This window comes from Tachypleus tridentatus, chromosome 12, assembly GCF_004210375.1.
Source record: "Tachypleus tridentatus isolate NWPU-2018 chromosome 12, ASM421037v1, whole genome shotgun sequence".
In the NCBI taxonomy this organism is placed as follows: Eukaryota; Metazoa; Arthropoda; class Merostomata; order Xiphosura; family Limulidae; genus Tachypleus; species Tachypleus tridentatus.
Window position 1 is genome coordinate 110,151,445 of NC_134836.1, and position 23,930 is coordinate 110,175,374.

General features: G+C 32.4%; 1 long non-coding RNA gene and 1 pseudogene across 2 annotated transcripts in view; one reads left to right on the forward strand and one right to left on the reverse strand.

Moving 5' to 3' along the window:
* LOC143235722 (uncharacterized) overlaps positions 1-23,930 on the forward strand; it is a 42,986-nt pseudogene continuing 19,056 nt past the window's right edge. The window contains exons 1-6 of the transcript XR_013019362.1: positions 1-387; positions 2,531-2,709; positions 4,753-4,865; positions 10,987-11,158; positions 12,159-14,178; positions 23,182-23,488. The product of XR_013019362.1 is annotated as an uncharacterized LOC143235722 (transcript). The remainder of the gene's footprint in view (positions 388-2,530; positions 2,710-4,752; positions 4,866-10,986; positions 11,159-12,158; positions 14,179-23,181; positions 23,489-23,930) is intronic.
* On the reverse strand, positions 21,085-22,463 carry LOC143235308 (uncharacterized). Its single transcript, XR_013019019.1, has 2 exons — positions 21,681-22,463; positions 21,085-21,330 (listed from the first exon to the last, which is right to left on the reverse strand). It is a non-coding gene; the product is annotated as an uncharacterized LOC143235308 (long non-coding RNA).

Sequence of the window (23,930 nt, forward strand, 5' to 3'; positions counted from 1 at the left end):
TGAGTAATAAAATTGATTCTGGTATAGGCGCGCAAATGTCGAGCTAATAATAAATAAAAAGGGGGAAGGGGAAGTTTCGTAGATTAATTTATACTAGTCGTACCCAAAAAAATTTCAAGTGTCGCGGCTGTTTTCTCCTATACTTTAATTCAGTGTTAAATTTGATATTTCATGAAAGGTTAGTGTGCATTGTATTTTAAAAAGCAACTGCGATGTACATGTTTAAAACTTATTTCTGAAGCAATGTAAGTAAAACATAAAACTAAACCTTTATATAACATTAAGGCTTTTTACCAAAAGTTGTACAACAATGAAAAGCTTGGCAATGATACTGTAAATACGAATAAAATGTTTAAGCCTGCAGAAGTTTTCACGTACGAAAATCAGGTAGGAAAATAAATACTGTGTGTAAAGAAATTAAAATCAAAACCTTACATGAATAAAATACAGGAGCGCCTCTATACTCTTAAGATAATTATCTCAGATACCAGTATCATATATAAAGTTGCATGATAAGAGGAATTTGCAATTTAAGTGTCACTGTATCATACACGTTGTAGGTGAATATCATTTCTCACAATTAACACATGATAAAAGTTGTATGGAAATAAATCCATAAATTATTCCTAACAAACATGTGTTTCAAAACTATACAGCTAGAACTGATAAGGAGTTAAACGATGATCTAATGCCTTTCGCATGTGCTTTACTGCTGAGGAGATCCAAAAGAATTGGAAGAAGTGTGGTAGTGGTAATACAATGGAAAACGAAACATTGTATTGCTGTTATTATTAGATAACTTATATTTAAAAAAAATGTTTATACGAAATATTTAAACATAATAACAGAGATGAATAAGTCTATAATGAATCACGAAATAAAAACTGTAATCACAAGGGATTTATAGGGATATAAATTACTATCCAATAATAGGCATATGAAATTTAGAAGTTACTTCTGTCATTGGCAAAAATGAAATTTGACAAACGTGATGTTTGAAGCTGTAAGTTAGCTTTTTATGTGTAAAGAGGGATATGTTGATAAACTCTACCAGTTAGGTTTTGGTTCTGTATCATGTTAAGAATTATATCAACCCTAAAATCACTGTAGTATCAGCATTTAAACTACACAAAATTAAAGGTTTATTGATTTATCATGTTGATATTGTTTGTTGTTAACTGTAACTTGTAAAAACTTTGTAAAAGTCCAGTGTTGCAATACTAATATTTATCAAAATATGTTTTATTTTAATCTCAATGTTATGTTATGTTCATTCAGGCTCCATAGGGTCTGAAAGTCATGTAATATTACAATACAACAGGAAATACTTAAGTAAAATAAGTGGAATTCTGAAAATACTTTTTGTTTAATCTAATTAAATCTTGACCATTTTAATTTTGTTGAAGACTTTTCAACAAACAAGTGGTGATATGGAAACATTAGCATTAATTTTTCCTACCAAATACAAAACATTACTTTTAAAAATAAAATTTGGTAAGGTTTGAAACTAGTGTGATATACTACGTGCATATTGTAAATAGTATAAAACAATACATAACTTTGTTATGATCTGTAGTTGATAAATTCCATTTTGATATGTTTTTTTAAGTTGTGTTAAATGTAGTTTTTATTTATTTTTTTACAGTATGCTATGTATTATTCTTAAAACTACTGAAATTGAGATAGATTTTTCAGGTATAGTTTGAACAAGCACAAGCTTCAGAAAGATTGTGTTTATAATATAAGTTAGTAATCATTAATATGTGTGTTAAACAACTCTCATTCATTTTAAATAAAGAGGACAAACACATTAAATATTAAACAGCTGGGATGCATATAATGTTTATATTCCTCATTAAAATATTCAACAGCTTTCATATTATAGTTTACTTACCTTTTCTCTCTTTAAGTTTTAGGGTTGTTTTCATAGATAAAGTGAGTGGATTTTTTTGCTGGGGTATAATGGGTTTTGTTAAAATTTACCAAGCTTTTTTTATTTATTTATTACCAACAATCATGTTTACAAAAAAATCTAGTCTTTATTTTTAAAGACCTGAATTAAATATTCAAAAGAACTGTGTTTTTAAAATTAACATAAAGTGTGTATTGGTTGTACATAGTAAAATGTTTGTTTGCTTTGTTCATGATGTTTCACCAGATTTACATGGTTCTTGAATATCACCTGATGATGCCAGATAAACCTGGTAAAACATTGTGAATAAAATAAAAGTTTTTACTATGTACAACTAATAACAATTTGTATGAAGAGTAAAAGCTATCTTCCAGTCATTACATACCAGTTCAAACTGAATGAAACTGTTGGTAAATGTGGTCTTGGATGCTTATGAAAAGTATTGTTTCAAAACTGTTGTGCCAAATTATGTCACTATTTTAGTATAAATGTGTAAAGTGATGAAACTTTTAACTTTATATAAAATTCATTAAAATAATATTAATTTAGAGATATATAATTATTTAAAACTTTGTCACCTTTTTAAAGGATGTAACATCTTAATCTGTTTCTCCATAGTCTAGATACAAGTTTTGATGAGGACATAAAGTGAAGCTTCTGTATAATTGTGGAAGTATAAAATATGAAGGTTGAACCATTTTCTGAAGAGGAACAGGATGTTTTGTTGAACACAAAACTGGAGAAAAATGAACATGAAACTTTCACAACAATGAATAGTAACCAAATATATTTAGAATGTAAATGTGTTTTTCATAACATAAATAGTGTTAAACTTACTTGTTTTAATTTAACAGCATTCCTAAATTTTTAATTATTGTTCAATAATTTTTGTGATATTATTTCAAGTCTTAACATGTATATCACTAAAAACGTTTCATTCTTGTTATGATAGTCCTTGGTTAGATAAAGTTGAATCTTTTGACACTTTCATAATCATATTCTATTGTGTCACGTGTGAGTGGGGTAAAGCTGAGATGAAGGATTAACCAACTATGTACTGTTAGTAAAGAGCTCATTTGTAATTTTGTCATTGTGAGATTTTTTGTTATCTATCTTTATTTATTTTTTATGTACTATTAGTTTGAAGACAGTTAGAATTACACCATTTCACCTGTGTTTTTTTTTAGTCGTAAATGACTATATCTTTGAATGTGCTTGATACAGTGCAGTACTGGCATTATACTTATTCAGAGTTTTACATTTATCCACTTTATACAGGAGTGATTAGCTATATTGAAAGGTTCTCCTTTAATAAAGACTGTATTTTTTATCTGACTATGGAAACCCATAGATGCATCATTGGCACTTGTTGATTTATATATTGCAAACAGACTGTTTTATGTAGGAAGAAACACAGAATGTAGATTAAAACACAAATGCAGCAGCTTAGATAGTGCATATAATTAAATAAATAGTTATCTGGATAGTTTAAGTTAACTTCAGAAGATCTCTTTTATTTCTGTTATTTTCCTTTTTGGCACTTGATTACTGAATTCCAAGTTTTCTACATACATAGTCCACTATAAGCTTTTCATTCTCAAGGAATCAATTCAGTATTAACTCTCTTTTCACCATTGGGTCAAATTGCATGTGTCGCTACTTGTTGTTAATGAATAAAGTTGACATCGTATCTTAGCTAATAAGTAATATTTTTAATGCAGTGCCTGACCTCTCTGACATAATAGCTATACTTGTTCAATGTTTCTTTGCGTTAAACACTGTTTTTTGTCACCATTACCCTTGCTTGTTTACACACAATACAGTTGTGTTATAGTATGTAAAGAGATGTGCAAGATCTGTCCACCAGTAAAAGTGTGATACACCCTACAGTGCAGTTGGCTTCCTCTATACTGTAGAGCCCAAGTTTCACTTTGGAATTTAGAATTCTAGCATGCAGATGTTTTCAGTTTTTAATTGTTTTTGTTTCATTTTTTGCATGATTAACTTAAAAATTAATTTTGTTATATTTTCTTTTGTAATTTTAAAAAATTTGATGAGTTTTTTTGGAATGGTCCATACCATTGAATTTGTAGTCCAGTTAAGTTCTTGGATCAGCATAACATGAATCTTTAATTTGTTTTTGCTTGCCTCTACCCTTAATACTTTAAGCTCTCTATTCACAATTTATCAATGCTTCTTCCTAAATCTAAAATAGATATACATAATACTCATAGCTGCAACAGTTGTAGGTTTTATTCTACCCTCTGTTCTGGTACTTCGATAGAGAGTGATACCCTTTAGAGGTCGATAGACAGAAGTTTGTTCACCATTCAGAATAGCATTTTGAGACATTAAAGATATCACATCTACCCTCCAATGGTTGTCTTATAGTTCTAGTTAGGAATGGATACTATTCAATTTTTAAATTTTTTTCATTTTCTTTTTAAATGTTTGCTTTGCAGTGACCTGACATTTCGAAAACCATTTATCTCTTTTTTTTCTTCTTTTCTCAGGTGCTTGTTTTGCTTATCACTATTGTGTAATGTGTATTTCTTCAAAAGTCAATGTATTCTACTAAGTAACTCTTTCTCTCCATTGAGATCTTCCACGATTTTTTAGAAAATACTTTTATCTCTCGTTCTGGCTATCTGTTTAGCAATGATTTGGGATTACAACTAACTATGTGCATGGAAGTCTAAGTATATTTGACAAATTTACCCTTTACTGAAATTTGATATCCTTATAGTGACCAGTATATTATGTAAGAAATTATATAAGAAGTCAGATCAGTTAACTATAATGTATCTCAAAATAGATCTCTGTATTGTTTGTATTTCTAGCTACAGGAAAAACCAATTATTTTGAAGAAAGATCTATACATACCAATTTGAAGTTTGATATGATTAAAGAGGAGACAGAAGATGTGTTTGATGGAGGAGAAGAGACAGTGGAGGTAAGTTATAGATTAAAACAGTTGTGTTATTGAAGAGATTATATATTTGTAATGTGTCTTTGTGGACATTTTCGTGATACCAATTGGTTATTACATGATTGTAGTTACAAGCTGAAGAAATTCACTACTAGTTTATCGTGCTACTTAAATAAAGGTCAAAATGAAATGTTGTTTTGTACTTTATTTGAATTAAAGATCTAATACTTATATCAGCCATCTTGAAAATACATTTATTATTAAACTCTTTACAGCTGTTTTTGCAACAGTGGTTTTACATGGCATTTAAGTTTTACTTAGGATATTAATATAATATTTTAACCCCATTTTTACTATTTTGTATCAAAGTGTAATAGGGTGTATTATTTCATAGATTTTATGTTTTCTTTTTCTTCACTAATAAACTAAATTACTTTCATTATTTGAATAACATGTTACAATCATACTTTATTATTAATTGTTATTTGAGGGACAGTATGTGATATCTGTTGTTTTCTCACTTGATCTTTCTCCTGCTAACTGGAGTCATTCCTGAGGCCTTCTAATGCTGTCACCATTTGACATATTTCCTTGTGCAGGAGAAACAAGTTGTGTTATGGATGGGGTAATCAGGCCATGCTTTATAGTTTACCCTGTGCATCCACCATGACTTTGACACTCAGTGCACCTGTGAAAACTGTTGTTATTTGTGTTTCAATTGGTCATTCCATTTCACTTTCTTTTCCTTACATATAATGAGGTTAACATTTTAGTTAGATGGACCTTGCCATCTTCTATCTTAATTTTGTGAAATTTTAACAAACACAATTCCAACTGAAGTGATGCAAGTTTTGATGAAAGATCAAACACCAGAGTAGACTCTTAGATGATAACCTCCCTTTCTTCATTATTGCTTGTGTCCATACCTTAATACCTTATATCTTTCTTTTACTGTGATTGCTTCCTCCATTTGCTCCACTTTGTTCCCTAATGATAGCACTGGAACATGTTGACAGTTTTTCTTCTTTCAGAGATTTAGTCACCTGTTGTTAACCTTTTTGTCTCTTAAGAACTGTATAGGTGGAATATGTGATTGTATTGTCCAGGCAGCTGTTCATTTGATTCATTAAATTTTTATATGTTTGTCATAGTATTCTCATCCATGCTTGTGTGGTTAATGCTCATCTTATATGGTTTCCTTGAATCAAATGTTCTGTTTCCACTGCAGATAACATTTCATTATAAATCATATGATTTGGCTCTTAAACATGAGTAGAGGCATCTTAGTTTGATTTTTTTTGTACTTTAGAATGTTTATGATATTATATGGAGGACTGATATCTTACACGAAACATTACTATGGATAGCATGACTACTGACCCATTTGTATTGATTTTTAGCTGTTAGGTCATTCTCAGGAGGTTTGAGTCCATAAGATCTAACTTCAAACTGACTTTCTTGTCTGAATGGATCACAGCAAACAGTTTCATGTTTTTTTCTCTTAAAACCATTTACATGCATTTTGGCAGCACCAGCAGAAATTTCACCTTGATCCAGAATTCTATCCAGAAGGTACTTTTATTTATGTGTTGGCTGGAATAAAGCTCTTAGGACTCATCTTTATCAGTAATATGTTTTTATTCCACATATTAAGGAGCTAAGTCTTAAGTGTACAAGGGCCAAATACATCCTAGTTTCTTCTGCTCCATTTCTTACTAATCATATAGGTTTTTCATACTGAAAGTCTCATTTAGTCAATGCTGTTGTATAGTTCAGCCAAAGATTTTATCTTGAAGATTTTGGGTCCTGTACATAATCAGTGTCTTGATTACTGCATTGGGGATCTTTACTTCTGCAGTCCAGAGTTTGTAAACTGACTTAGAGTCTTATTACCTTTCACTTCATCTTGGATATTTAGAGCTTTCTCTGCAGTGTGGTGCTATATTCTTGTCCTTACCACAGCATCCTACCTGGCTGTGTCTTTGTATCCCAGTGGGCTTAGAATTTTGTAAATAGATGGTCTTTATTCCTACCTTTGGCCTTAGTATCTAGAAGTTCACTGAACTGAATTTGAGATGTGATGATGTTGCTTAATCTCAAGAACAATTCATTCTACCATGACCTGTTACCATTTCTACTTGTGCCAATTTTCAAGTCAGTAAAAGAAATCTGATAATTCTAAATGGAAGTACAGAATTCCATACTTGAAATATTTTTCAAACCATTCTTCTGTTTTTATGCCCCTCAGTGTGGATTCTTTTACATGGTGATGGGACCTCCCAGCAAAGCTTCTGCTCTTTCAGTTTACCTTCTGTGGGATATAAATATTCACCCACATGTTTACCATGAGTGGCAATCTGTGAAGGGGAGGAGAGGATGCTGATGATAACACACCACTTTGGCCTTGAATACCTGTAGATGGGGGCCATCACAGGACCAGTTGGTTGGTCCAGTGGGCTAGGATAAACCAAGTACCAGAGTTGGATGTTCTCAATGGGTGTTGTGGACAATGTGTCCAGGGGTGTCAAAAGGCAGGTCAGGCTTGTCACTGGGCCCCTTTTTGAAGTCTTCATAAAGTCATGGGCATATGAGGAGATTTTATGGTGGGAGAAAGCCAAATGTGTTGATAATTTACATTTTTTAAGACAAAGCAATTCCCCATAGTACTGCGATTTTTCCTTAAGTATATTATGAAAATGAGAATACGTTATTCTTTATCCTTTATATCCCCAGGCCCCAGGACTGTAGCCTCCCTGCCCTCCTTCTCTTGTCAGGCTTGTTTGTGTCTGATCCTGGTGTTTAGGTATGGTACTCGCATAACCCTGGTGTTGCTGCAATGTTCTTGTTTGTAGTGCATCCACTTGTTGGGGTCCATGGTGGATGGGGTCAGTGGACACCAAAATATTCTTTCTTCATTATGGATCCCCCAAATAAAAATAAAAATAGTGAAAAAAACAGACCATAGATAAATGATCACATCTTGAAAATTCTGAAGAGCAATCATCAATTTCTTCAACACCTGTACCTCATTTTCTGATATTACATTCTTTATCAGACAGATCTTTAGGGCAAATGTCTCCCTTTTTTATTCAGAAGGAACTAGAGAGGGCTTGCTGCCTATCCTAAGTTAGTCAAAAAACTATGTTCTGGGGATATCTTGGTGGAAATATCCATTTCAAAACACAGTGAATTCCTCTTGTGTTTAAAGACCTTTGGGGATATACCTATTGAGGTTACTCCCCATTCTACTTTGAATTCATCACAAGGAGTTATTGTTCAGAGGGATTTGAAGAACATCCCCGAGTTAGAGATCCTTGCTGGTTTCTCCTTCAAAGGAGTTTCTGCGCTGAGGTGTATCACCACTCACAAAGATAGAATTATGATGCCAACCAGTGTCCTAATTTTGACTTTTACATCTCTGTATCCACCTGTCACCATCAAGGTAGGTTATCTAAATTGCAAGGTATGGTTATATATTCCAAATTCTCTTGGATGTTTCCAGTGTCAGTGGTTTGGTCACTCAAAGATATCATATTGTGGCTCATTGCAGTGGCAAGGACCATGATGCGTATAAGTGTGGAATGAACCCTCATTGTGTTAATTGTAGTGACTCTCGCCTAGCTTACTTTCATTCATGCCATAGGTGGGTGGAGGTAAAAGAAGTAAAGTGTTTGAAAACTATTTACAGCATTCTTATCCCAAGGCTTAAAAGCTACTGTTCACCACTCTATCTCAGAATCATGCTGCTGCACTTTATGCCACTGCTACAGTGGTAGTGCAGACATATCTCTCTGTGTCTCTGAAATTACACTGGTGAAACTCAAGCTTGCTCTTCATTGGTCGAATCTGGTGATATATGCTGCAAGATGCTGTGTCATCTCTCTCATGCTTCTCTTGCTATTCTTCTGGTTGTTTTTAAATAGATCTTGTAGGAGAATGCTTTTTCTGATGCTTGGCATCTTTTTCTAAGCCTGGAAAGGATCCCAAGATTCCTTCAAACTATCAACCAATTGCTTTGACAAACTTAGAGAGGATGGTTAATGCTTCTCTTGTTTGGTTTCTTAAAAAACCTCCTCTTGCTCACCCAGTGTGGGTTCTGACAACAGCTCTCCACTCCTGACCACCTAATTTGACTTGAAATGTTGATCAGAGAAACTTTTCTCAAGTGACAGCATTTTGTGTCAGTATACTTTAACCTTGAGATGGCTTATGATACTATGTGGAAGTACATCATTTTGACAGACCTCCACTCATATGGGTTGCGTAGTCATTTGTCCATTTTTATTAAATGTTTTTTAATGGACCAGCAATTCCACATTTGTATGGGTTCAACACTTTCCCGTTCTTTCCTACAGGAGCTTGGAGTCCCTCAGGGTCGTGTCTTTAGTATGAAGATTAATGCTAAGTCTCTCTGCTCTGGCACTATCACTGCCATTCCTGTTCCATATTTGGACTATAATCCTGTATTCAAGGCTTGGAGTGAGCAATGTGATAACAAGATTTTCCAGACCATAGTTTCTGTTGTTCTTTGACCATCTTGCTTCCACAAGGATCAGAAGGAGGAAGTTCTCCTGGCTAGGCTTTGCGTTGATCACTCTAAGTCACAATAGCCTACATTTTACTGTCACATCACCATTACAACAATGAGTGACAGTAGTATTTTAGAAATTTCTTAAACATAGATTCACCTTTGATGATGGGCAGTGCTATTGGCAATGGTGACACTGTGTTCACCTTATTTATGTTTTTAAATTTTTAAAGACCATTAGCCTTTTTAACTGTGTTTAAGTTTTACATTGATTCATTTTTACATTTTATAAAGATTTTACATCTATTTTATATTTTACTGGTTGTTTGGTGCTAAAATTCTAGTAGCTGTGCACCAATAAATTTCAATCAACCAACCAAACTGTTCTTATGTTATGGAAGCTTTAAAATCACTTTGCTGTAGTTTGTTGTTGGATGCATTTGCATGGATTATTTGTTGAGTGATATACCATTTCCTTTGCTCTGAGTTATATTGAGGCTAAACAACACACTAATTATGTTATCCTTGCTTTGCTCACTGAATGCTCTGAAATCACTTGATGTGAGTTCTCCTCTATTTTTTATATTTAGAAAAATATTGACCCATGTTTCCTCAGAAACCTATACTTTAAAGAACTAACCACATTCTTGGTTACACATACATGGAGGTAACTTTTCCTCTGAAAACGATGTTAATGATTTTGTTTATAGTAATGCCATTGAAACAAGATTAACAGTTTCTTGTTATCACCAGCATGCACTTAATACAACTGTATCACATAACATTATTTACACTAATTGCATTAGCTAAGATAAAAGGGTGCTTTTTAATTAGGAAAATTGCATAAAATTAAGAAATTTTTGCTCAACAATTAGCAGTGAATGTTAACGGTTCATCCGTATTATTCTTTTGGAAAGCTGGACCAGAAACTGCTAATCTATTTTACTTGGTATAGTGAATACTTCTGTATATATGCATGGTTTTATGCTATAGTTTCTTTAGATCTAAATCAGGTGTCTTTATTCTGACTGACTAAAAACTTAGAAATAGTCCTCCTTTACTCTGAGGTGAAGCTGTTATAAAAACCACAAACTGATAACTCGCAGGAAAGTTTTGGACAAAATTTTGCAGTTTTTCTTAAATAACTTTTCAAATGTGGCTTATATTTAAACCTAGTTTCACACATAATTGTAGATTTTAAATGTATGTAAGTACATCAAATTTCAAAAAAAGCCCATTAAAATATGTTTTATATCATATAATTTCCATAATTTCTTTGAGAAAAAAAAAAAAAAATTGAATCAAAATTCGAAGTTTTATACCTGGTGTATTTTTTAATGGATTGTCTTGAAATTGTATATGTGATTTAAGGGTACAGTAAAACATCTACTGAAAATATGTGGTAGTTTGGATTACCATAAACTGTCATTCCTGTTAATAACGCAGTATTTTTGTAGGCTGATTGTCCACATTACACTGCTTTATTTCTTTATTTTAAAGTATTAGATGTATTAATTATATAGTCGCATTTTAAACTAATTAACTAAGCAGACCATGTGTAATTATAACACTAACTATTAGTTTTATTGATCTATAAAATATGTTGTTCGATTTCAGAACATATTTATCCAAGAGAAAACGGAACAGCCTGGTGATCTGTTAGAAGGTAATGTTATTTCAAAGTTCAGTGACAGCAATGATGACGCTCTGGATAGTTCAGACTATAATGATATGAAAATGAAAACTGAATTTCAAGAAGAAATTGCATCTGTATTAGAAAGTACATCTGGTAAGTACAAACATCTAAATGTCTACATTCATTAATAATGTCCCAAAAATATATTACCTCTTAATCATTCTTAAAATTTATTAAGCTAAATAAGATGAGATTAATATGAAGTCTACTTGTATAAATGTTATGTTCTGTTGGTTTGTTTTTTAATTTCTGATTGGTAATTTTTTGTGTGACAGGTTTTGAAGTGATAAAATGCAAAAAAATAATTGATGTGAATAAGGAAAACAGTAATTGTTACTGTAAAATGAAACAAATAGAAACTTTAACTTACCAGTCTCTATCATCGTGGTTCTTCATGTATACACTTTCTGACTAATAGCTGGAATCTGTTTTGATAGATTAGTTTAAACATATACAGAGAATATATTTCTGTAATTTATTACCATAAATGTTACTTGCTGAATACTGCTATCACTGATGAATCTGGGATCTGAATGATACCAAAAAGAGTCATCAAAAGCCTATCAGAAGGATTACACTTGAACCTGATAAAAAAAAAGTTGACAAATACTTTAGTGTTATCTTAACCTGGGCATTTATAGCTATTACTTTATAACTTCCATATAGAACTTTTGAACAACATCTTTATAAAATATTAATATTAAATTAACATTTTTAAGTAGACAAATCATTAGAAGATGTGATTAGAATTAACCACTTCAAGTTAGAAAATATTTCCATAAGCTAATCTTTTACGATACTTTTTAAAATCCCACTGATCGTTGTGATCCTATTTTATGATACTTTTAAGTAAACTAACTTTATCTACTAAATACCTCTTAAAAATGTAATATTACCTACAGTTTGTTTCTAATGGTATTCTGATTCAGGTATAAAGGTTTCTGTGAAGTGTGAATGTATGCAAACTGTATTATAATCAGTTTTTGCTTTAATATTTTCATATTGGTATCAATCATATGAGAACATTAAATATATATCTAGAAGTTCATCAAACATCCCGACTATCATTAACCATCACTTATATCTATTTCAGATATGAAGACCTGCTGTGAAAGTCTATGTCCTGGTTATCATGGTATAAAACAAGAAAATTTCTTTACAGAAGTTATGAACTCCCCAAAACCAAATAGTGGTATATGTGGAGAAACAACTTTACATGGAAATAACCTAAACAAGTTGAATATACCTCAGTGTAATAGCAAAACATACAGTTGTGTAACCAGTAGAAAGGAATTTAGAACATTGGAAAATCTAACACAAAAAGAGAGGATAGAATCTGGAGAGAAACCTTATCATTGTGCACTTTTAGCAAAACATTTTAAGAGCAATAGTTCTTCAGAACAACATCACAGAAATCACAGTGAGAGGAAAATTTACAGTTGTGGAATTTGTAGAAAACATTTTGTATCAAGATATACCTTAAAATCACATCAATCAATACACACTGGGGAGAAACCATACACTTGTATAGTTTGTGGAAAACAGTTTAGAAGAAAAGGTGAATTAAAACAACATCAAGCAATACATACTGGAGAAAAACCATACAGTTGTACAGTTTGTGGAAAACAATTCAGAAGAAATGGTGATTTAAAAGAACATCACAGAATACACACTGGTGAGAAACCATGCAGTTGTACAGTATGTGGAAAACAATTTAGAACCAATAGAGAATTAAAGCTGCATCAGAGATCACATACTGGTAAGAAACCATATAGTTGTTCAGTTTGTGAAAAACAGTTTGTAACAAGAAATTATTTTAAAAATCATCAAAGATTGCACACAGGAGAGAAACCATACAATTGTTTAGTGTGTGGAAAACTCTTTGGTACGATGACTGTCTTAAAATTACATGAAACTATACACTTGGATAAAAAATGTTACAGTTGTAAAGTTTGTGAAAAGCAATATCGAAAAAACAGTGAACTGAAAATCCATCTAAGAACACACACTGGTGAAAAACCTTACAGTTGTACAGTGTGTGGTAAACACTTTGGTACAAACAGTACATTAAAACATCATCAAATAATACATAGTGGAGAGAAGCCTTATAGTTGTGCAGTATGTGAAAAAGATTTTACATCAGAGAATTTACTGAAAAGTCATCTAAGAACACACACTGGGGAGAAACCTTACAGTTGTACCATTTGTAAAGAACAATATGGATCAAACTCTGCCTTGAAAAATCATAAAAAAAAACACACTGGTGAGAAACCTTATAGTTGTGCAATTTGTGAAAAACAGTTTGTAAAAAACTCAGATTTAAAAATGCATCAAAGAACCCATACTGGGGAGAAACCTTACTGTTGTACAGTTTGTGGTAAACATTTTTCAGGAAGTACAATCTTTAAAAATCATCAAAGAATACATTCTGGGGAGAAACCTTATAGTTGTGCAGTGTGTGAAAGACATTTTATATCAAAGAATTCATTAAGAAGTCATCTAAATACACACATTGAAGAGAAACATTACAGTTGTACATTTTGTAAAAAACAATATGGATCAAACTCTGCCTTGAAAAAACATGAAAAGAAACACACTGGGGTGAAAATGTATAATTGTGCAGTTTGTGAAAAAAACTTTATATCAAAGGATTCATTAAGAATTCATCAAAAAATCCACACTGGGGAGAAACCTTACAGTTGTGGAATTTGTGGAAAACAGTTCTCTAGAACCTCAGCATTAAAAAGACATCATAGAACACACACTGGGGAGAAACCATTCAGTTGTGAAATTTGTGGAAAACAATTTGTAGCTAAGGGTGACTTAAAAAGCCATTTAAGAACACACACTGGGGAGAAACCTTACAATTGTACAGTGTGTGGGAAACACTTTGTTACAAGCAGTACCTTAAAATATCATCAAAGAATACATACTGGGGAGAAACCTTACAGTTGTACAGTTTGTGATAAACAGTTTGGAAGAAATTCAAACTTGAAAAAACATCAAAGAACACACACTGGGGAGAAACCTTACAGTTGTGCAGTGTGTGGAAAGTTCTTTACTAAAAATATTTATTTAAAATCACATCAAAAACACATGGAAATAATATTGTAATAAGTAATAACTTAAAGAAACATGAAGAATACATCCTCTTTGAAAACCATAAAATTATTCAGTTTTATTGAAATTGTTTTAGAAGAAACATTAAATTAAAAGAATACACACTCGAAAGAAAAGTTATGTGTTATGTCATTAAAGATAACATTAAAAGATTTAAAAGGGATCGAACAGTCAGTTGCAAGTTCTCTCTTTGTTAACCTGAAGATGACCTAAGAAGGTCAAAACGTTTCTTTGCTTTAGTAATAAAGGTGTGTATACCCATACCAGCCATCCTGAGATACAAAAAAAAGAGATCCTTTCATCATTTTCAATGTCTACTATAGGGAATAGAACCCTGCAATCAAGCACTGATAGTCTAGAATTATCACTTTTTCATAAGATAACTACTTAGTATATTTACTCATAAGGAACTAAAATCAAAATACTAAATGTGGTAGGTGGAACCCTCAAGACGTTCTTACTAAGTAATGACTTATTATTTCATTACCTACTTGAGGTACGTCATTATCAAGAACTGAAGGCAAGGTTTTAAATATGGTATACAGATTCTTGTAGAAACTGTTAATTATTAATATATTGTATCTTCCTCATCTTCTTTAGATACATCCTTATCAAGAACTAAAGGATTTAATTATGGTACATAGATCCCTGGAGAAACTGTTAATTATTAATAGATTGTACCTTCCTCATCTATTTTAGATATATCCTTATCAGAAACTAAAGGTTTTAATTACAGTACACAGATCCTTGCAGAAACTGTTCATTAATAATAGATTGTACCTTCATCATCTACTTCATTGAAAAAGTTTATAGTTTTAAAATGTTTAATCAGCAAGTTGAGATACCAGTTGCACCAAGAAAAACTCGAATTTTAACCTCATTCTGATGCAAAGAAGAGAAGTGCTTTTGCAGAGATCTTTAGTACCTGAAGACATGTTTGTGTGGATATTTACTTTACCACATAATACTGCAAGATGAATATTAATAAAGAACATATTATTTATAAATCACTTATTTATTATGTTGAATTTTGCTTTAAATTCTACTAAAAAGTTAGTGAAATTTCAGATGTTGCAAAAATCAAGAAAATTTATGAGACACAAATTTTGTCACCCAAATATTTCACAATTTCAGTCGGTTCAGAGGTTTTTTGGCAATATCAGTTACCAGCTATTCTATTTCAGAAAATTTTGCTTTCTTTTGTTTACTTGCTATTCTATTAGGTGAACCAATTTTTCTTTCAGAGATTGTTTTTTGCTTCATGAAAGTTTTTCTCTTCTTGATTGTAATGTTCACCTGTTTCAAGTGTTATCCAATAACAAATTTAAGTTGATTAGGTGTAAGAACCATTTTTTCTGACCCTTCCACATTTGAATGCTTTGCAAATAATATTATCAGTGAACATGGATAGGTGCAGTGTCAATGTAGTTGTGCATACATTGGAAAGTACAAAAAATTAGATTTGTGTTTTCCACTTTTACTGTGTGAGTGAACAGTCTTAATGCTCACTGTTCTCAGTTGAAATGCCTGTGTGTACACCTTCCAATAAGCTTCTGAGATGTGTGTGTCAGCTGCTCAGTGAAGATCAATTTCTTGGTGTCAAACAGTACTTTGAGAATTCTGTAGTGCTACATTCACCAAGTATCAGTCCCACCTCTTCCTTGTAGCACATGGGTGGCTCTAATATGGTCTCCTGGTATATGATTCAGTGGATTGCTAATATTTAAAATCGTACCACATTAAACTCAGTAGCAACAATTTTCTATATAGCAGAATTTTTCAGCATCTGTCAACATCAGAGCCATGAGAGAAGCACAGGTCCTAATGAGGAACTCTATAATCCACTACAAATTCTTCCACAGATGTGAAGGAAGTCCGTTTACAAAATTTGTGTATGGATTTATCTGTAATGCATGAACTACCCACCACTGAAAGATGAACTGTGCCCTTCAATTTATATTAATACAACTAACATTCTCTATAAAACAACCAATTTATTATTGATTCTTACTTATAGTCTTGCTCCCTTGATTTTGTTAGCTGTATAACAGGCATAAATTTTCAACCTTTGTACTAAATTGTTTTTAATATTTTAAATGTATAGCATACATGTGTTAAAGATGTTTGATTTATTTTGTTCTGTATTTAAAATTTTAACTTTTTATATATAAACAAAACTTTCTACAGCTAAGGATATTGTTTATTCAGATCATGCAGAAAGTCATTTCAACTGTTATTTCTAAGAAAATGTAAGTCAAAACTTCAACCTGACAAATATATTCTTTTGAAGTTTATTGTTTTTCCTACTTATGAAATCTAGGAGTAATGCAGAACTGGAATTGAGTTCAGAGATAAAGGTGATTTTTGTTTTGTTTTTTTCTCTCATATCATGAGGTTAATTCTAAAATTTGTGTAGATATTACTTACATCAAAACTGTCTTTCCATTGTACAAAATATTTTCTGCAGGAAATAAATGCTTCATAATTAAGAGAGAATAAAATGCTTAATATCTTCCTTAGAACTTCTACAAATACATTTGAATTTGTAAAATATTTTGTGATGGTCTGTAATTTTTGGTATTGTGAAAATTACTATTAATTTATGTTAAGATTTATTTCAGAATTTTAATAAAATTAAATTTTAATTTATAGTATATGTTAAACATTTCCAAGATTAACAAATGTACAAAAGTGAATATTTTATTTACATGTAATTTATTTTGCATCTGGAGCTGTGGCATTATAGGTTATGATAAAAACTGCACTAATTCTGATAATGTTATAATTACTTCTCCATCAAAAGAAACATAGAATACAGCTGTAGAAATTTAGAGTAATGGAAGAAATATGTACTAAAACAATTTACTACTACAGTAAATGTTTTAAGATTATTCTAGTTATGTTGTTATTTTGATTCCAGTAATTGTGCATATAATTAGAAATATTGATCATATTTTAATTCCTTTTTAATGCAGGAACTTTTGTGTAAGTGAAACTGTATTATTGCTAGTTAAAAAATATTTTGCAATTAGAAAATATGGTAAATGAACAAAATTGAATACAAAATTTATTTGTGTTTTTCATAATCATTCTTATTAAATGAAACTTATTTTTGTATTTTCTATAATTAAGCTACATATGGCGATTTGCACTGTCTATTGAAGGGAATCAAACCCATAATATTATTGTTGTCACATTAGGGGACAGATGAAAAGATCTTAAAAAGTGACTTAGGTTTTCGTTTTCTATGACAACAAATAAATTATTAATTAATGATAACTTAATGGTCTAATGAGCAGATTTATACCAATAATATATAAAGATGACTGATTTTTATCTTCCATGTTACTGAGATATTTTGTTATTAAAAAGGATTACTGTGATAATGTTTGTCTAGTGAAATTTCTTTTGACAGATATTGTAAAATATTTTTTGCAGTTTATTTTTGTTGTGATTATTTGATCTATATGTATGATTAATATTCTAGAAGTTATATTTTAGTAACAACATAGATAATTTAAGTATAGCCAGAAAGGTAAATTGCCAGAGACTATGGACTTAAGGTTCCATGGTGAATGATTTGTTGTTGAAAAAAAAACAAATAAGCAGAGATCTCCCTCAACCATGGATAAGATATGAGAATGTTGGTCAAATCTTGTATTATGTCTTGACAGTTGTTTCTAGTAGATGGTAATGATTAGCTGTCTTCTGTTTAGTCTGTCACCTCAAACTTAAAGACAGCTAATGTAGATGCTCTTTAGTTAGCATTTTGTGAAATCCAGCAGATGTACACTAACAAATATTTGTGTAATTCTATGAATGTTATCCATGATTGAAAAATCTAACTTAGTAATAGGTTGTGATTAGCAATGGTTTTTCTTTGCCTTGTGGTATTGTTAATTCTTAATTGGGTGGCCCACTTAAATTAGGAATTAGTTCTTCTGTTACCAATGCACCAGAATGTTACCCTAATATAAACGTGATAAAGCAGAATATGATAATATGAAGTTTAACTGGAATGAAATTGTTTTGTCAGTGCATATTATTATATTTCTTAAAGTAGTCATGTTAATATAGTGTATGCAGCTGGTAATTGTTTGATGATTTATTGACTTAGACATAGAACACTTTAAACGTTAAGAAAAAATCATTTTATGTTTTGAAAGTTTTTTAAAGTAATACGATGATTGTTTCGATAATAGTTAATTGCATTGCATAGTCATCCATAGGTTTAGAAATATTTAGTTTAATAACTATTATTAAATATATTTCACATAAGAAAATTGTCTCTGGTTAATTTTCATATCTTTATGATTATGGTGTTTATGACGTGACTTTGTGTGTGCATAAAATGCAAATGTAAGATTAGAATATGAAGATTTGAAACAATATCTTATGAAGATATAACACGAAAGAATTTAATTAGCAAACATGTTGAGAAATGTAGCTATTTCAATACCAACTATTGGTAATTAATGTCTCATCTATTATTTCATATTACAAGTAGGCACAAATATTAACAAATAACGGTTTAAAGTAGAATAGTTTAAATCAGGCAAGTTATTATTTAAGTAAATAATTAAAACGTTTGCTATTTGTTTAAAATGTAATGCTTACTGGAAAACAGAATGCATTTTCGAAAATTAAAGAGTATACACTTTTACTGTAGAGTATATGTTTTATTTACGCAGATTTTAAGTGAATTATGTATCTATTCTATTTGTAATAATGTTAAAATGCTACTTTAAAGTAATGTTATTAATGGTGACATTCTGAAAAAAAAACGTGAATCTGTTGTTACGTGTTATACAGTGGTGGGATTCAAAAATTTTAAGAAGGGGTTCTCTCAAGGGAAGGCCTCAATAATAACGGGTTCTCTTACTTTTCCGGAAGTCTATACTGATACATCATTTGAAAAGGAAAATAATGGAAAAAGTGCTTTAAAATCTTTTATTTATTTCATTTTAAAAATTTCCAAATAGTCAATTGATTGTCATCATATTTGTCCGTTTTTTTTCTGTTTCACTCTATTATCATCTGCACTGTGATTATTGCGAAGCCATGTTTTAACAAAAGGAGTAGCATTCCATAAATCGAAAGGAAGGCCAATAAGATTAATCGTCAATAGGTTTCTGACATTTTCTACTGTGAGGCGGCTTCTTTTATCTGAGTATGTAATATTCATTCTTGAAAACCCTCTTTCTGCCTCTGCAGAACTGATGGCAATCGTATTCATAATGGTTTTCGCCTTTTGTATACTCTCAGGAATTACAGGATTATTAAAATCTTTCAGGACATTTTCCACATAATCACGAAAATCATTAATGGGAATGTTGTGATGAAATATTTTACAGAAGCCATTCAACTTTTCTTCCGCAGCTTTCCATGGGACAACAATTTCCTGAATATTCCAAGTATTTGGTTCCAGCAAGTTCAGCAATTCATGAAGTTTGTTGTCAGCTTCCCGGTCATTGTTCTTGGATATTAAATGATCGCAGTCCATCAGCCTTTTTTCATATTTTCGATTATTACATCAAGTAAATTGTTACGAGGAAGTCTAACAAATCTATTATTTTGATAAAATGGATATCCTTAAATTCATCAGAAGAAATTCTATCGTCGATTTCTTTTTCAAATGTTCCAATACCTTCTTTCAGTATTTCAAAAGCCTTAATAGATCTCTTTATCAGTTTCTCAGCTCTTGACAAGGTTAAACATCTAGCTTGAAGGGCATCAGAAAGTAAAGAAATTTCTGTCAGTATATCTATCATCAGTGCCAAGTCATGAAAGAAATATGTATTGCCAAGACGCGCAGCCATTCCTGAAAATTTCGTGTCACTAGAGAAATATCTGTACAATGCTGGATAAACACGCCATACAGCAAGTGCAGATCTCAAACTGCAAGCAGCCCATCTTGGTCCCAAAACTCTTCCTATCTTCAGAATTTGATGGCCAAGTTCTTCTGAAATTTTGAAAAGGTCCATTTGGTTTTTGTTTGATTGGTGAAAGATTGTGTAGATTTTATCCATGAATATTTTGAAGTGATTCACTTGTTCTACTTCTCTGACAGAATCATCAAAAATAAGTTGTAATCGATGATTTAGGCAATGCCAAATGATAATATTGGGAAATTGCTTTTAAATCGAGCGCCCACTCCAGAATTACGGCCAAGCATTACGCTTGCCCCATCTGAACAGAAAGCAATCAAATTAGTTTTCAAATATTCATTATCGAATCCGGCACGGTGCAAACTGTTCAACAATGACGTGTATATTGTTTCTGCTCCTCGTCCATTCAATTCGACCAAATCCAAAAAAATAGTTGGAGATATATAGCAGTCTTCAATCTTTGAGAAAGTAACGAGTACGGGCTTACTGGATATGGTTGAACTTTCATCAATGATGACACAGATCTTTAATTTCTGTTCAATAATATTTGTGAATACCTCTTTCCTTATCTCATTTGCAATGTGATCTGTTATTTTCACAGCAGTTTTCGAGAATGGAGTCCAATACCCAAATCTACTCCATTTTCATTTGAAGCTGAATCTCATCTTTGACATCAGAAAAGGGACGATTTCTTTTGCTAGACTGTAGATTGTATTAAAACTCTATTAGTAGAATCCACATACTTGCTGTTCAATTTGTCAATGCATTTCTCAATCGAATTATTAGCACGATCTTTTCGGTGCGTAATACAAATGCTGTGAGCTTTTGATGAAAAGTGTTTATTCATCTTCTTTCTTAGGGAAGCTTGTTGAATTTTTTCTCTCTTCCAGAAGGTTGAACACTGCAAGTGACCCATTCTTGTGACATGTGAATTCCTTTCATGTTCACTAATTTAAAATAAAATTTGGAACATATATCACATCCAACATTTTACTACGAACAATCAACCCATCGTACTTTTCCTTGAAGTTCATATACTGTTCTATACTCCAGCAATCTGGAAGATCGAGTGTTTCAACTTCTTCACATTTACCTTCAGCGACATTCGCAGTACAACTTTCATTAGAATAATGCCGTAAAATTAACTTTGTTTCATCGTCATTTGCATCTTGCTTTAAAGGTTCGGTTCTAGGAACTTTACGAAAAAAGCTATCCATATCCTTTTGTCTCTTCATTTTAGGGTCCGACGTCCGAGCACTGAAATGAAAAGTATTTTTAAGACCTTCACTATAAAACTTATGTAAGGTCTTTATGTTAAATTACTTTCTTTTACAGAGTGAGGCGTAAATATTGAAACATAATTTAAAACTAAATTAGACTGATAGTTAAACAATACAGTTATAAATGGAATTAGACACAGAAAAAGTTGAAAAGAAAATAATAAATTACCTTTCTTTGTTCCGAAATAAAAGATGTGCTACAGCTGAGTGAAACTGTAGTTTATAATTCCCGCCTTAGGACAATTTAATTGAACTTAATTGGGTTGAACTAATTAATTGAACTTTACGTATGGATTGAAAACACAATTTAAATAGAAATTCACTTACTTTATGATGCTTCCACGAAAAGTATTCGAGAATAAATGAGTCAAATTTCAAGGGACTTGATTATATACAAATGAAACGAGAAATCAATCATAGTTAGACCCTTCGTCCGTTAAAGTAAATACTGTTTCAAAGATGGCTAAAGACACGTCGAACATCGTCCAACAACAGAAGCATTCTATTCGATGCCACGTCACACTAGCTGAATTGTGATTTGCCAGCCATCAGTCAGACAGCTAGCTGCGCGCATTCCGAAAAAGCATTATGACGAGATGAATAAGCTGACAAAGTTGAGTGCTGAGCATAGATAATAGATAATGTAGATAGCCAGACTGACTTCCGCGTTGTGACCAAAATTCTATTGAGAAAGTTGATGATGGGGAAAATCGATAGAGTAAGTAACGCTTGCCACAAGCGGCTGCAACCGACATGTGTCTGCCCATGTGTTTCCTTCGTACTTACAAGTAAATCACTTGAATGTAGAATTCATTCTGTGGTCTTCACGTCATTCGTGCATCATCTGCGTCGTCTCCACTCTTATTTTTTATTGATTGAATAGAATGGCTAATGTAAATTCTGAACGAACCTCGAGGACAAATCGAAGAACGTGCAATGCGTTTAACTGCCGAAATTATCGTGTGAAGGGATCAGAAATTTCTTTTCACCGGTTTCTATCAGATCATGAATTACGTACAAAATGGATTTTAGCCACACGGCGGGAAAATTTTAATCCTTCCAAATCGGCTGTCCTCTGTTCGAAATATTTTGAGTCTGACTGCTTTATCGATTCAGATTGTTCTTTTTTCTATATTATCGCGAAAAAGACTGCATGGAAACGCCGTTCCCAGCATTTTTGACTTCCCTGACCGTCTTCAGCAACCGCCTATCAAGAAAAGGTGCACCTCAACTTCAGCTGTAGGGATTAAGTCGTATTGGAAATTGCCTCTTGCGTATTTTCTTGTTAACGGAGTTTCTGGTAAATTTTTACATGAAGTTTTGCGAGAAGCAATAAACAAACTTTTTGAGGCTAGAGTGACCTGACCATTGTTTCAATCACACTTGTGACGTTCCCTCCTCAGATTCCCTGCCGGACGTGACTCTTTATTGTTCTCAAGGTCTCTGCGGAGAGCACACTCCTGTTCGCCGGTCAGTGCACAAGGACAAAAGCCTACGTCACCTCCGCAGTTATGGGGGGTGTTGCGTAGCCCGCGCGCGGTTCACAGTGACCTTGTTCTTTGGTATTCTTCGGTCTTCAGGCCCTTTCAGTGCCTTAATATAGTACGTCTTAATTTATTCAAACTAAGTGCTCTATTTCAGCTCTAAGTATGGAAATGATTAAATCTACTTATTACGTTGATGTGAAGACATGTAGGCCTACTATACGATCTTCTTTAACTTATGAATGGGGCTTAAACGAATGCACGCTTATGATGACTCGTGCATAAGCCGACATGACTGCAGCGCAAGCAAGCGAGTTACTTACTCTATCGATTTTCCCCCGTAGCGGGAATGGTAATAGGAAAACGGTCACACGCGCCGACATGCAAATGGGAGAAGTGTGGCTATCTACTTTATCTATTATCTGTGGTGCTGAGCTCCGGAGACAGTTTCCAGATAAGCCTTCTGTCACCCCACAACATCTGGGGAAAATTTGTCATGGAATGCTTTTCACTCTGAAGAAACTGCAAGCCGCCCCAGCCGACAGAAATCGGCCTGACGTGAAGGCTGAAAGGAAAGACTATGCCCTGTGGTTCATGGAGACGGCACTTCGAGCACCCCGTGTCATCTACATCGACGAGATGGGGTTCAACGTATGGACAATTAGAAAACTGACTGCATTCACTTGACGAACTTTGTCAATAATACGGTCTGTGATTTTCTCATTAAATCTTTCTTGTCGAAATGTGTGATGAAGTGTGACGCAATCAGTTTCCACGACATCAACAATTCGACGGTATAATTGAAGCCATCAACGGGTTCGCTAAGCTCAAAAATTTTTAAGAACGGGTTCGCGCGAACCCCTGCGAACCCCCTGAATCCCACCACTGGTGTTATATTATAAAAGATTATATAGTGTAAATATTATATAATTTATTTTGTAAATAAATATTTATTGAGTTTTTAGTATTTTTTTCTATTATAATAATGTTAAAAGCAGAAGTGATAGGACTAATGTTTAATATTTTAGAGTAAGGCTAACGGTAGAAAATGAAATAAAAAGAATTTAATTTGTAAAAGCGAGGTTCTAAAGTG